This window comes from Propithecus coquereli, unplaced genomic scaffold, assembly GCF_000956105.1.
Source record: "Propithecus coquereli isolate 6110/MARCELLA unplaced genomic scaffold, Pcoq_1.0 Scaffold29, whole genome shotgun sequence".
NCBI classification, from domain to species: domain Eukaryota; kingdom Metazoa; phylum Chordata; class Mammalia; order Primates; family Indriidae; genus Propithecus; species Propithecus coquereli.
Genome location: NW_012148507.1, coordinates 1,197,759 through 1,211,107, shown reverse-complemented (window position 1 = coordinate 1,211,107; position 13,349 = coordinate 1,197,759). Strand labels below are relative to the sequence as shown.

The window sequence follows — 13,349 nt, the reverse complement described above, 5'->3', positions numbered from 1 at the left end:
TGACCCTGGGCAAGCCATTTAAACTCTCAATCTTGGTTTCATTATGTGTAAAGTGGAAAGGCAGACCAAATTATTTCTACACTTTCAAGCTCCATGAGATTTACAGGATTTGTATCCACTTCCCTCCATCCCCAAAGTCACCCTCTAGTTGAGGCCACCGTCATGTCTCAATTGAATCAACGTATTCCCTCCCCACAGATCTTTCCTGCCTCTAATCTTGTGTTGCTTCTCACCCTGGAAACCATCTTTCTAGATTACTCACCCACAGAAACCAGTTTAAGGCTCCTGGGAAAATGTCCAAACTCCTCCCCCCTGCTGCTCCCACATGATCAGACCCCTGCTTCCCTCTCTGGTTTGCTTTCCTGACTTTCAATTCCTTACATGCTCCTCCATTCCCCAACTACCTACTACCTCCACTGCCTTGGACCTTTTGCTCAAATACTCTGCCTACTTCTTCTACCAGACAGACTCCTGCTTAGTCTCTGGGCACCCTTTCCTGATCCTCCAGTCTGATTTGGGTGTCCTTCCTGTTTGCTCCCACGGCACACCTTCGCCACCCTCTCATGGGCCTCATCACTGTACTGTTGATACCTGTTCGTTTTGTCAGTATCCTCCCTCAGACTCTCGGTCTCAGATGGGTGGGCACTGTTGATCTCGTCCACCACCTGTGGTACAGACTGGTGGCTGGTGTCCAAACTGTACACACGGTACCAGGACTTTTAGCTGCACATGGCCACCTAGAATCAAGATGAGATTTTCCAGCCTCTTGCAGCTTTGCATGGCTGTGTGTTTATGTTCTAGCCAATGAGACATAAGCAAAATCGTCTTGGGACAGTTTCTGGGAACTTGCCCTAAGAGACAGCATCACTTGCACTTCTACTTTCTCTGCCTCTCCTTCCATCCTGCTGCCTGGAAAATGGGGGCCACACTCCAAGCCTGGTGTACAGTGAGGTAGAAAGAACTTCAATGAGAGTCATACCAGCCCTGAACCACCACCCCCCCAGCCTTTCATGGGAGATACAAACTTCTACTTTGTTTTGGGGTTCCATTATGGGAGTCACTATTTTTTTGGCATCCCCATCACTTGTAGCCAAACCTAACTGCAACATACACAGTCATATCTGCAGTACCAATAATTAATTATCTGTTGCTCCAGGTACATACCTCACTTTTCCTATTGGATCATAATCTTTTTGCTGGTAAATGTACCATCACGTTTCTCTGTAGGATCCACATTCCTTAGCAGAGGGTAACACAGAGAAAAGCAAAAAAGTCAGTGGGTGTGAGTAATCAACAAATACTGATCAAGTGGCTACTGAAGCAGACAGGCTCTGTCCAAACTACACAGTCTACTTTAATGTGGGCTCCATGTTGCTGCCAACCAAAATAAGGTTAAAAAGAGTGCCAGTTTCCACTATTATTTCATTATGGAATAACGGGGTGCTGATATACCAGAGCTGACTATTCTTTCCTTGGGTACAATGCCACCAGACTGGTCTACTGCTGATGTATTCTACCTGAAAGCTCTACAAGGTAATACACAGGTAAGCGAGGCCTCTTAAAGTAACAGCACGTGTCACCTATGCTTCTGAGCAAGTGGGATGTCTGTCAATTTGTGTGGTCTGAGGGCTGTTGCTATTTTACTCCCTCAGCCTAGAAGCAGGGAAACCACCCTTCCAGAGTCCCCTGCCCAGGTAAGCTTCTCATTTGTGAAGCATTATGTATTCTCAGGCTATCAAGGAATACTCAGCTTCACATAGCCCTTACAAAGATTACACAACTGATTATGTTTGAAAAGTGCATAAGTATTTAGAAACACATTCATGCAAATAACTACTGGACACCTACACTACATGCTAGACAGTATGTGTGTCCTGATACAGAGATGAACATACCCAACACTATGCAAAGCACTAAACAGGTACTACCTCATTTAATTTTTAGGAATCAAGAAAGCAAAGCACTGATCATTCTCACTTTCGGAACAAGGAAACTGAGACACACAAAAGTTAGGTGTAGGAATCAAGGCCATATAGCCAGAAAGGGGTTGGAACATCTACCAGGTTGGTGCAAAAGTAACTGCAGTTTTAGAATTGTGGAAATTTGCCCTTTGATATTGTATTACATTCTTAAATAAATATGGTTACGTTATACATCATTTTAACCACATTTCTTGCTTTGTTTTTTTGCTAATGACTTATTACTTCCTGTTTATTTTATATTTATTTTAGACTATGGAAATGATGTTAGACAAAAAGCAAATTCGAGCGATTTTCTTATTCGAGTTCAAAATCAGTCATAAAGCAGCAGCAACTCGCAACATCAACAGTGCATTTGGCCCAGGAACTGCTAATGAACATACAGTGCAGTGGTGGTTCAAGAAGTTTTGCAAAGGAGACAAGAGCCTTGAGGTTGAAGTTGAGTGCAGTGGCCAGCCACCGGAAGTTGACAATGACCAATTGGGAACAATCATCGAAGCTGATCCTCTTACAACTACACAAGAAGTTACAGAAGAACTCAATGTTGACTATTCTATGGTCACTGGGCATTTGAAGCAAATTTGAAAGGTGAAAAAGCTTGATAAGTGGGTGCCTCACGAGTTGACTAAAAATCAAAAAAATCGTCATTTTGAAGTATCATCTTCTCTTATTGTATGCAACAACAATGAACCATTTCTCCATCAGATTGTGATGAAAAGTGGATTTTATACGACAATCGCCAATGACCAGCTCAGTGGTTGGACTGAGAAGAAGCTCCAAAGCACATCCCAAAGCCAAAGTTGCACCAAAAAACGGTCATGGTCATTGTTTGGTGGTCTGCCTGCCTGATCCACTCCAGCTTTCTGAATTCCAGGGAAACCATTATATCTGAGAAGTATGCTCAGCAAATCGACGAGATGCACCGAAAACTGCAATGTCTACAGTTGGCATTGGTCAACAGAAAGGGCCCAATTCTTCTCCACAACAAAGCCCGACCGAACCTCACACAACCAATGCTTCAAAAGTTGAACTAATTGGGCTACGAAGTTTTACCTCACCTGCCACATTCACTTGACCTCTTACCAACCAACTACCACTTCTTCAAGCATCTTGACAACTTTTTGCAGGGAAAAGGCTTCCGCAACCAGCAGGATGCAGAAAATGCTTTCCAAGAGTTCGTCGAATCCTGAAACACAGATTTTTATGATATAGGCATGAACAAACTTATTTCTCATTGGCAAAAATGTGTTGACTGTAATGGATCCTATTTTGAGTAATAAAGATATGTCTATGCCTAGTTATAATAATTTAAAATTCGCCATCCAAAGCCACAATTACTTTTCCACCAACCTAATAAATCAGCCAAAAAGATCAAAGGTAAGGTATGAGGGGTCAACTTATGAAGAACAGGGCTTTTTCAGCCATTGTTTTTTTTTTTTTTTTTTTGAGACAGAGTCTTGCTCTTATTGCCTGGGCTAGAGTGCCGTGGCGTCAGCCTAGCTCACAGCAACCTCAAACTCCTGGGCTCAAGCAATCCTACTGCCTCAGCCTCCCCAGTAGCTGGGACTACAGGCATGCGCCACCATGCCCGGCTATTTTTTTTTATATATTTTTAGTTGTCCAGCTAATTTCTTTCTATTTTTAGTAGAGACGGGATCTCACTCTTGCTCAGGCTGGTCTTGAACTCCTGACCTTGAGCACCTTCCACCTCGGCCTCCCAGAGTGTTAGGATTACAGGCGTGAGCCACCGCGCACAGCCTCAGCTGTTTTGTTGTTTGGTTTCTTCTCTTTTTTCGGTAGGGAGCAACTGATAAGGAAGCCATCCAAACTCAGCATGTGTGGAGGAGAGATGGGAACAAGCAAGGGGCATTTAGGGAATGGAAGTCTTGGTGTGCTCAAAGTGAAGGGTCCAGGCAGGCAAGGGGTAGGACATGACACTGGATCAAGGGTGGCCCTGTAGAGGAAGTAAATGAGGCCTTTAGGGTAGAGTACAATGATCCTACTGATCATGCGAGAAGGCCAGGTTGGCAACAGAGTAGAGCCAACACAGGGTAGACAGCAAGGAGCCAGGGAGAAACTGTAGGCGTCCAGGTAGGAAAGCTGGGGCAATGGAGGCAGGAGGCAGCCGGGAGGAACAGGGAGGAGCCTAAGTGGACAACATTTGGTCATGACACTTGAAGGAAATGGGAAGGACCCAGCTATTGCTTCCAGCTTGATGGCTTGGGCAAATCGGTGGAAGGTCGTGCTCCTGACCACGCTGGCCAACAGGAGAGGTATGTGGCCATCCACGTGAACCCAGCACAAGTTCAGAACAAAGAGATGGATTAGAAATAAATATCTGATATCTATTTATCTGATATAAATATCTAAATATTTCTCAGATGTAACGGTTTCGCTGGAATTCAGAAAGCTGGAGTGGATCAGGCAGGCAGCAGACCACCAAACAGTGGGTGGGTGGATACTTGAATCTATGGGCAAGTACATCTATCACCCAGTGAAATTTGCTATTCCAACAGTACTTTGCAATTATTTTCCTAAATTTTGAATCTTGGAAGGCCCTTTAAAATATGCCAGTCCCATTTCCCAAGAAGATGATAAATTCAGGCCTGAACTCTGTACCAGGGATCAATGAAAAGCACCTACCTCACTGTCACCAGATACAGCCATCTTCCTTTGGGGCCACTGAGCCCATTTCAAACCCTACTACTTGTAATGGAAATAAAAAGGAGCTGCTCTGAAAATGAAACCACCACAATATTTATAGCGTTCCCCTAGGGATATGGAGGTCCTGAGACACTGTTCCTATGGGGCTCTCTGGAGAAACTCCCACCTGTTTCACAGAGCAACTACCTTCTTGGATTAAGCGCACACTTGCAAAGAAGACAAATCAATGGCCAAGGCAGACAATGGATACCAAGATAGTATCATGCCTCCAATAGTTCCCTTAAAAGATTGGACTTGAAGAAGCTAACCTCTACTTCAATCATATTCTAAACATCTAAACCAACAGATGTTCCCCAGCTGCAAATAGCTGGGAGACAAATACTCAAAAAGCTTTTAAGCAGTATTTTCTGCCAGGGACAGCTACTTATATTTTCTATCTGACTGCAGTCTCTTAACTGATGTGATTACTTGAATATTCAAAATAAATTATCATGTGAGGAAATTATCATTTGTGTTCTCTAAGCTAATTTGTACAAAATATACAACAAAGGTAGTGTTATACCCTCAGCTGAAATTACAACCCCCCCCCCCAGGTCTTAAAAGATTTTAATTCAGAACTATGTAACATAAATAAGTCTTTAACATGAAAATGCACTTCTTTTTTTTAACTCATTCTAACACCCACATTTTTAAACTGTTGTTGGTGTGGGGATGAATGAGGAGAGAGAGGGGCAGAGTTAAAAATGTGTAAAAAAGAAAAAAAAAGCCTCCTACAATGTGGCATTTTTAAAAGGTAAACACAATCTAGTAATCATGTATTCATCTCTTCTACAGAGTATGTCTAAAGCCAACAGTTGTTTTATCACCTGTTCAGATTCCATGATAATCGGTAAAGCATCCCGTGAATTTTGTGATTCTCTTATTTTAGGAACGATGGTACTTCTAGTCACTATAATGATGACAGACCTAGTGACCCACACCCACAAAGAAAACTCAGTCTGAAAGGGTCTAAGAATCCCAAGAGAACAGAAGGTGGTGGGAAACTTGTCTACAGCCTCAACACCATGGCCCAGCACAGAGCCCCCTAATGGGGCCTGTATTAGAATGACCTAGTAGGTGTTTTCAAAATACAGTCATGTACCGCATAACGATTTTTCATTCAATGATGGGCCACATGTATGATGGTCTTCTCCTAAGATTATAATGGAGCTGAAAAAATTCCATCACCTAGTGACATCAAAATGCAATGCATATTACCCGTTTGTGTTGAGGCTGGTATAAACAAACCTACTGCATTGCCAGTCATATAAAAGTACAGCACATACAATTAGGCACAGTACATCATTTTATTAAAAGGATTTGTTCTGTAAAATTTGGACTCAGTCAAAAGGCCACACTCAAGGATCCAGAAGGCCGCATGTGGCCCCAAAGCTGCAGGTTTCCCACCCCTCTAAAGAACCTTTATTATTATCAACTGAAGCCCTGTGGTGATTATGCTGCCAATCTCCCAGAACATAATGATGAATAAGAAACTCAACCATGTTTCCTCTCATTTCTGTATCTAAAGCTGCAAATGCAAAGATGACTATTTAGGTCTGACAGCCGTACGACACAGCAGGGTGGTTAAGGTCAGACTTTACAGCCGGTCTGCCTGGGTTTGAATCCTGGCTCTGCCACCTACCAGTTGTGGCTCTTGCGACAAGTGACTTAACCTTTCTCTACTTTAGTTTCTTCATCTCTAAAAATGGGGTGCCTACTTTGTGGGGTTTTGTAAAGCCAAAATGAATTAATATATGCATAGCACCTTAGAAAAGTACCCTAGTATGTGGTACCGAGTAACTATATTCAGAATGCACAGAACAGCCTCGTTCTTTTTAAAATCTGCAGAGTATTCTACTGCCCAGCAGGTAGCACAATTTATTCTACCGAAGGACATTTACTCCATTAACTCTTCCAATCTTTTGCTAATATAAACAATGCTTCAGTAAATATCTTCTATAATAAAGAAATCTTTTTACCATGCTAATAAAATCATGTGCCCCACTTAACTTCCATGTATTATACTGATGGTTCCAACACCCTCCAAAGTAGGCACAGGTACTATCACCTTCAAGTTCGGAACCTGAAGTCTCAAAGAGGTGGAGTAAGTTACCTGCTGAAGCCCACACAGCCGTAAGTGGCAGAGTTGGAACTCCATACAGGTGCATAGCTGTTAACCCAAAAGACTGCTAACCTAATCTGCTTCTTACAGCTTTCCTTACTTAAAAGAAACATAGTAGATGCTCTTTCAGATGTACCCCAGATGCCTAACAGATAAATATCCAGAAGTTCTGACAGAAGCAAACCGAAATGTTCAGAGGTACTTATCAACTAACACACACAGCTGACAGAGGTATCAACAACTTCTGTGAATAATGAAGTAATTTACTTCTTCTGCCAAAGACTGAAGCAGAGGTACCCGGAACACTATCCCTGGGGACATACACCACATTTTCAAACTCCCAGGAAAGCAAATGAATAATTATTGAATTTGGTACCATGAGAACTATTCTTTGGGGAAGAAGAAATTCATAACAATCATTTTGTCGTAGCATTTCCTGTGCCAAGACCAAAGAGAAACAAGTACTCTGGGGTTCAGAAACTCAGATAAAATACAGACCTGAGTGGCCAATTGTCCAGCATAGTTTTAATTTGGTCTGTTTAGTATGGGCTTTCAAGAGATTAACTCTGACAGGATGAAATCGTTGACGTGCAGAAAAGAAAGGGGCAAAGGTAGAACTTTAAAATAGAGACGGAACCCATAACTACATGTGCTAGCAGGAGGGTGGTGACCGAGTATGAACCATAAGGATTAAAGTTAGAAATCACAGGTATATTTCAAGAAAATGGTTATTCTCCCAGTTAGAGAAAACATAACAATATCAGCACTAAAAATCTTAAAACAAGTAAATTTTTTCCTAAATCCCAGTAAGAAGACATCAAACAAAAGTCTAACTTAAGATATAAGGAATACAAAGACACACTCTTGCCTGAATGCCATCACCAATGTACTTCACACAGAACTGGCGGGGGAAGTGGGAGGAGAAAGGGTGGGAATTTAGTCTTTCTAAAAACTCTCCAAGTGCGAAGATTTTAAAACCAGGTACCTAAAGGTGAATGCCTACAAGTCAACTAAAAATGTTCCCCTGGAGGAAACATGCCAGTGGGAGCCAAGAAGTTTGGTAATGATAACATTTATGGGTTGAAATTGTGCTCAAGTGTGAGTATGGATGGGGAGCAGAGGTTCCTATTACAGAAACTCAAAATGAGGCCAAGTTAGTTTCCTGAACAACTCACTTTGCTAGGCCGGAACATCTCCAGAAGGTATGTTTTAATCTCTTAAAGAGAAAACCTGCAGCAGTTTGCTTCTGCTGCTGGAATCTCTATCACCTATCCTGACATCTACCTTTCCAAGATCTAAATGATTTCAACTTTCATTCTCTATGCCTGGCCAAACGAAACAAAGCAGAAACAAAAACATTTTTGCTACTGGCAAAAATGAAAACAAAAAATTTTATTCTTTCATTTTAAAGGAAGAGAGACCAATGCCCAGAGTTGATTTTCTTATGGTTGGTGGCAAGTTAAGACAAGAAACCACAGCAGCCAGGTTCTATATAAGAACCAAGCACTCTACAAAAACCATGCCTTTCAGTCTTCTCAAATTACTTCAGTTTTAATAAAGAGACAAACATGTATGTGCTTTCCTATAATCCTGCATCATGAGGCTATGTGTATTTTAATATCCATTATGTAAGCTGAGGTAGTAACCCAGCTGGTAGAAGAAGCCCAGTAGTCTTGGTTTCTTACTCCTGGCTCTGCCAGCAACTGTCTGCATGATCTTTAACAATACTGGAGTTTTCCTTTTCCCACCAATAATTCATTGACAGGTGTAGGTAGCATCCCAATTGCTACAATATTAAAACGTGGAAAGAAGTGCCTGCTGTGATTTTAAGATACCACGAATTATAAGCTGCAACTCTGCCCAATGCTAAAATGTGAAAAATTGTCTAAGAATGGATGAAATGTAGAAACACGTGAAGAACTGCAACAAAAGTGAAGAGGCTGGCTGTGAAGAGCAAGAATCTGGACTCAAGAGGAAGAAATGGCTTGTCTGGATATCCACCTGGGCTGTTAGGATATTCCATTTGATCACAAAGCTTCCTCCTTTTTCTATAATACCATGTTTCTTCCTCCACTCAATCCTAGAGTGCTCTTCCTCTTGGTGGCCCTTGAATCCAATTGGTCTCCTGGTCCTATTCCAGACACAGTCTCCTACAATTAGCTCTTTCCAGTCTGTGTTCAAGGCTGTGGTTTAGGCTTTTTCACTGCCCTGGCCACCTGTAACAGCCTCTCAACCCCTCTCCACATTCCTACCCTCTGTCCATGCCAATCCATCCTACACACTCTGACAGGACTCATATTTCTGGAGCATAGCACTAATAATGCACTCCTCCTCGTTCAAAAGCTTCATGGTAATCTGTTACCAAACAGCTCAGGGGAGGGAGTAGGCTAAAGGGTCAAGTTGATCTGAGCTGGAAGGCTTTGTGACCTTGGGCAAATGTCTAAACCTCTCTGAGCCTCCAAGTCCTCACCTGAAAAATGGGAATGCTCTAGTTCCCATTAATAATACAGATAAGTCCTTGTGAAGCCCTTAATGCAAGGTCTTACACATAATAATAGCTCAAGAAAAGTCAGCATTATTATATCAATAACTTGCCTTTCTAACCTTTTCTTCCACTTCTGCCCTTTCTACCAGCATCCACCAGCTGTGCTACTTGCTATTTGCCCAATGATTCCACACCTGTTTACTCTCCAAACTCCTTCTTTGCCTAGAACACATGTCCTCCTATCGCTGCCTGTCAACTAAGACTCTCTATGAAATGTAAGGCAAAATTCAAATACTGATTCAATTCAACTTGGTTTAATCCAGTCACACTGCAGCTGACTTCCTGTGTTCATGCAGGCCCTCTGGGGTAGCAGAGGGGTAGCAGCCAACTAGGTGAGGTGACATTTAACCCCACTTCCCTGGTTCTGGGTTGGGCTCCAGGTTATATGTTTCCACTGTTCCAGTTTGCTTCATGTAACCAAGGCCTAAGGCAATCACCTTAAAGCCTTGGAAGATGGTAGGAAGGGAGGTCTCCAATTGTGTCTACAGTGGCAGTTGCTGGCAGTCATACTGCAAAATCAGCTTAAGAATATAACTGACATCTGAGAGGACTTCGGAGAATTGGTGCAAAAGTCCTGCCCTCAGGACTTTTCAGGTCAGGTGCATAGGTAAGCCTATCTGAGTTGGGTTATCTGTTCTTGCACCGAAAAATCCTGATCAATACCACATTTTTAGGCAATGATGTGTCTAACATGGATTGTTCTGTCATAAAGCCTTCCCAGATATAGGTAGACAAGTCCCCCAGAAATCTGCTTTTAACTCCCTTTTGGTCCAAAGTGCAGACTAAGTTTGGGTGTACAAGGCTTGAAGTGCAAACTAAATCAGAAACCCCTTCATAATCAGGAACTGTGTCATTCGTCTTAGTATCCAACCCCCTGCACCCATGTACATTAAATACACACTCGATAACTGACAAATCAATGAATTAATAAAAAGAACAAATCAAGTACAGGCTACAAGAAAGGGAAGAGATTTTAGGCAGATTTGAGAGGACAAGTTGTTAGTCTTGGATGCTTTAAGATGAACCTAAGCATAGGTTAGATTTTTAAATTACGGAATAACACAGTTACTTAAATGGCACGTAGACCACTGGACAAATAATGCTAGCAGTTCAGACAAAGGAGAAGGGATGTTGCAGGAGACAGAATTAAGTGGCCTTAGTTCTCAATTTTTTAAAAAAGAAGAAGGGATAAAACTTCTTACAGGGATGTTAAAAGGATTACATATGGAAACCAATCAGTAATAGGTACATGGTCACATCAATAGTACTTGAAAAAGAATGCATACAGGGAAAGACTTATTTATGGGTAGTTAATGAAAGGATTATCCCATGGTAACAGAAGAGTTGGGAGGCAGAGAGGAGTAATAAAAAAAATGTACAAAATGTTTTAGAGGAGGGGAAGGATGTGGTCAGGAAAGAGGTAAAACCTGCTCGCATTCTCTACTACCTACTTAGGCACCAAAGTCACCTTATGGAAGGTAAACAGTTTTGCCTTGATTTACATATTTCAAGTTGGAAATAAGACACCCAAGGATGGATGCTCACCTCTAGAAGCAGGACAAGCAAATTACACTAACAGCAAAAGAGATGGTAGTGAAAAAAAGATTTTTGCAAATATCAAACATTGAAAAATTAAGGGCTCTAACCAAAAAGAAGCTCTGTTAATCTCAGGGAATGAGAAGGAAACATTTATCAAACCACCATTTGGCAGACCCAGTGCTGAGCTCTTTTATTTGTATCATTTCTTGAAATCTATAATAATTCTGCAACATGGAACCTCCATTTACACACAAGGAAATTGAGTCAAGAGGGTGAGGACAGTGCCTGAAGTATGAGACACTCTTCCTGAAAAACCTGACAATCAAATTTTAGTATGCTTTCTACTTTCACTTTTGAGCAAAGTTCTAGCCTACATTCTGTAAAATTACCCTTCTGTAACCATCAATAATATTTTCCCTTTTGTCTTCAGTTAGAAATGGAAGAGAAAAGAAAATGCAAAAAGAGAAACAGTACAGAAAAAGTTCCTGGCAATGAGAAGTTACAATCTGAGATACGAATCTAAAAGGAAAATGAGTAACATTTTTCTTTCAAGTGCACAGCTTTCCAGGAGAATCTCAGGCAGCATCTGAGCTGCTGGAAAAGCGATCCACTTGTTCCCGGCTGCAGATGGAAAGCTAAAATGTTTGTCCACAGGCACCTCACGCAAAACCGCCTCTCTGTATCTGTAGATTGCACATCACACGCTGTGGGCTGAAACGTACTAGCAAAACAAGTGTAGACCAACAGGTTATCCGCCAAGTGGTTAAAAGAAAAAGTTACAAAACCTAATAAGCAACATCAACTCTTCCGTACAACCCTATAAAGCACTTCCTGCCACGGATCCCGTTATTAAAAAAAAAAAAAAAAAAAAAGGGCTGCTCGCCGCTCCCCACAATTCCCCGCCAGTACCGCTCCGTTTTTCCAAACCCAGCTAATAATCGTCCAAACCGGATCTCCTCCCACTTAGCAAAACTCGGCTAAATGCATTCTCCAAGTGTGCAATCAAGGAGCTTAACTCACAACTGATCGTGAGGAGGGGAAACCGCCAAGTGCGCGAGCACGGAACGGCTGCAAGACAGTTCAAAAACAACTCCCACTCTAGGCACTACTCCCTCCACCCGAGCGAGGGGGTAAGGAGAGTCTTCCCGGCGTGGAAACAGTGAAAGGACACCTTTCCCCACAACTCGCAACACAACACGCATTACAGCTGCCCCGACCCAGGGCCGCTCCCGCACCGCGCGCCTCCCTAGCCGCCGGCTGCTCCCGCCTCTCCCGCGCCCAGACTCCCTGAAAAGGCCGCCGCGGTCGCCCTCGAGTCCCCGCCCTTTCGATTTCCCACCAGCCTCAACCCTCTGCGAGTACCGAGGGCTGCAGTTATCTGGTTTCGGTAAAAACCGAAGTAGTCCCGGGTTAGCGGGCTTCCCTCCGAGGGGCTGAGGGAAGGTCCGGAAGGTTGAGGAGACCCGGAGAAGATTAAAAGAAAAGGCCAGAGCGTCCCCGGTGCCGACCCAACCCGCGACCCCGCACGAGCTCTCCGAACTCACCCAGGTTTTGTTTCCCCCAAAGAAAGCGCGCTCTCAGAAGGCGCCCACCCCGAACCTCCCACCCGCGAGTGCATCCAGACCGGGCGGAAGGACCTGAACGCACAAACCCATCCACGCTGCCTCTCGTCTGGGCGCAGTGTCGTGCCCCCGCGGCGCCTGTCAGCGCGCAAAAGTGGCTGCGTGCGGCTTCCACCCGCCGAACAGGTGCGACAGCATCACGGGGAACTCCCGAGGCGCCCTGCCTCAGGCTCGGCGGGGGGCGAGTCTCCTTGCGCCCCCACGGCTTTCCCCGAGCCCGCGGAGCCGGGCTGCGCCCAAGAGCCGGCCCGGCTGGCAGCGGCGGGCGGAGCGCGGGCCCCCGGGCAGCTATTCCCCCGCGCCCGCTTCGAGACCTAACCGCGGTTCTCAGCCCGCGTCCTGGCGGCGCGCTCGTGCGGGTGTCATGGCCGAGCGGCGGCCCCGGACCAAGTTTCCCGGAGCTGACGGCTTACCGCTTGGCCCGAGGGGCGGCAGAAGCTTTGAGGAGCAGCAAGGCGGCAGCGGCAGGAGTGCCCGTGGCCAGCCAGGCCAGGGGAAGATGTAGGAGGGAGGCGGCGGTAACGAGGAACAGCCGCTATGGGAAGAGGAAGGCGCCGGGTATCTACAATCAGAACGTGGGCTGACCGTGACGTCACAATGGCGCGGCCAGCCAATCGGGGCCCGAAGGATGAATCAAGCGCTATGATGTCATGCGGCCCCGGAGCCAATCGCCGGACAATAGAACTTTCGTGATTGTAAATTCCAGAAACCGATACAGGGGAGAGCCGAGACCCGGGTTGGTCCCCTCTGGTTCACGTGCCTACGGGCAATTTTATCCCTTTTCTTCCTAATCAGCCTGCGTGGAACGCAGAGCCTGCGCAATAGCGGCCGTGAAGTTC

At 44.3% G+C, this 13,349-nt stretch overlaps 1 protein-coding gene across 1 annotated transcript in view; it reads right to left on the bottom strand.

Annotated features, from left to right (window-relative positions):
* ELOVL5 (ELOVL fatty acid elongase 5) overlaps nt 1-13,051 on the bottom strand; it is a 79,470-nt gene extending 66,419 nt beyond the window's left edge. Inside the window, exon 1 of the mRNA XM_012648596.1 lies at nt 12,924-13,051. The gene's annotated coding sequence lies outside the window, so the exon portion shown is untranslated. The remainder of the gene's footprint in view (nt 1-12,923) is intronic.
* Nucleotides 13,052-13,349: the final 298 nt, after the last annotated feature.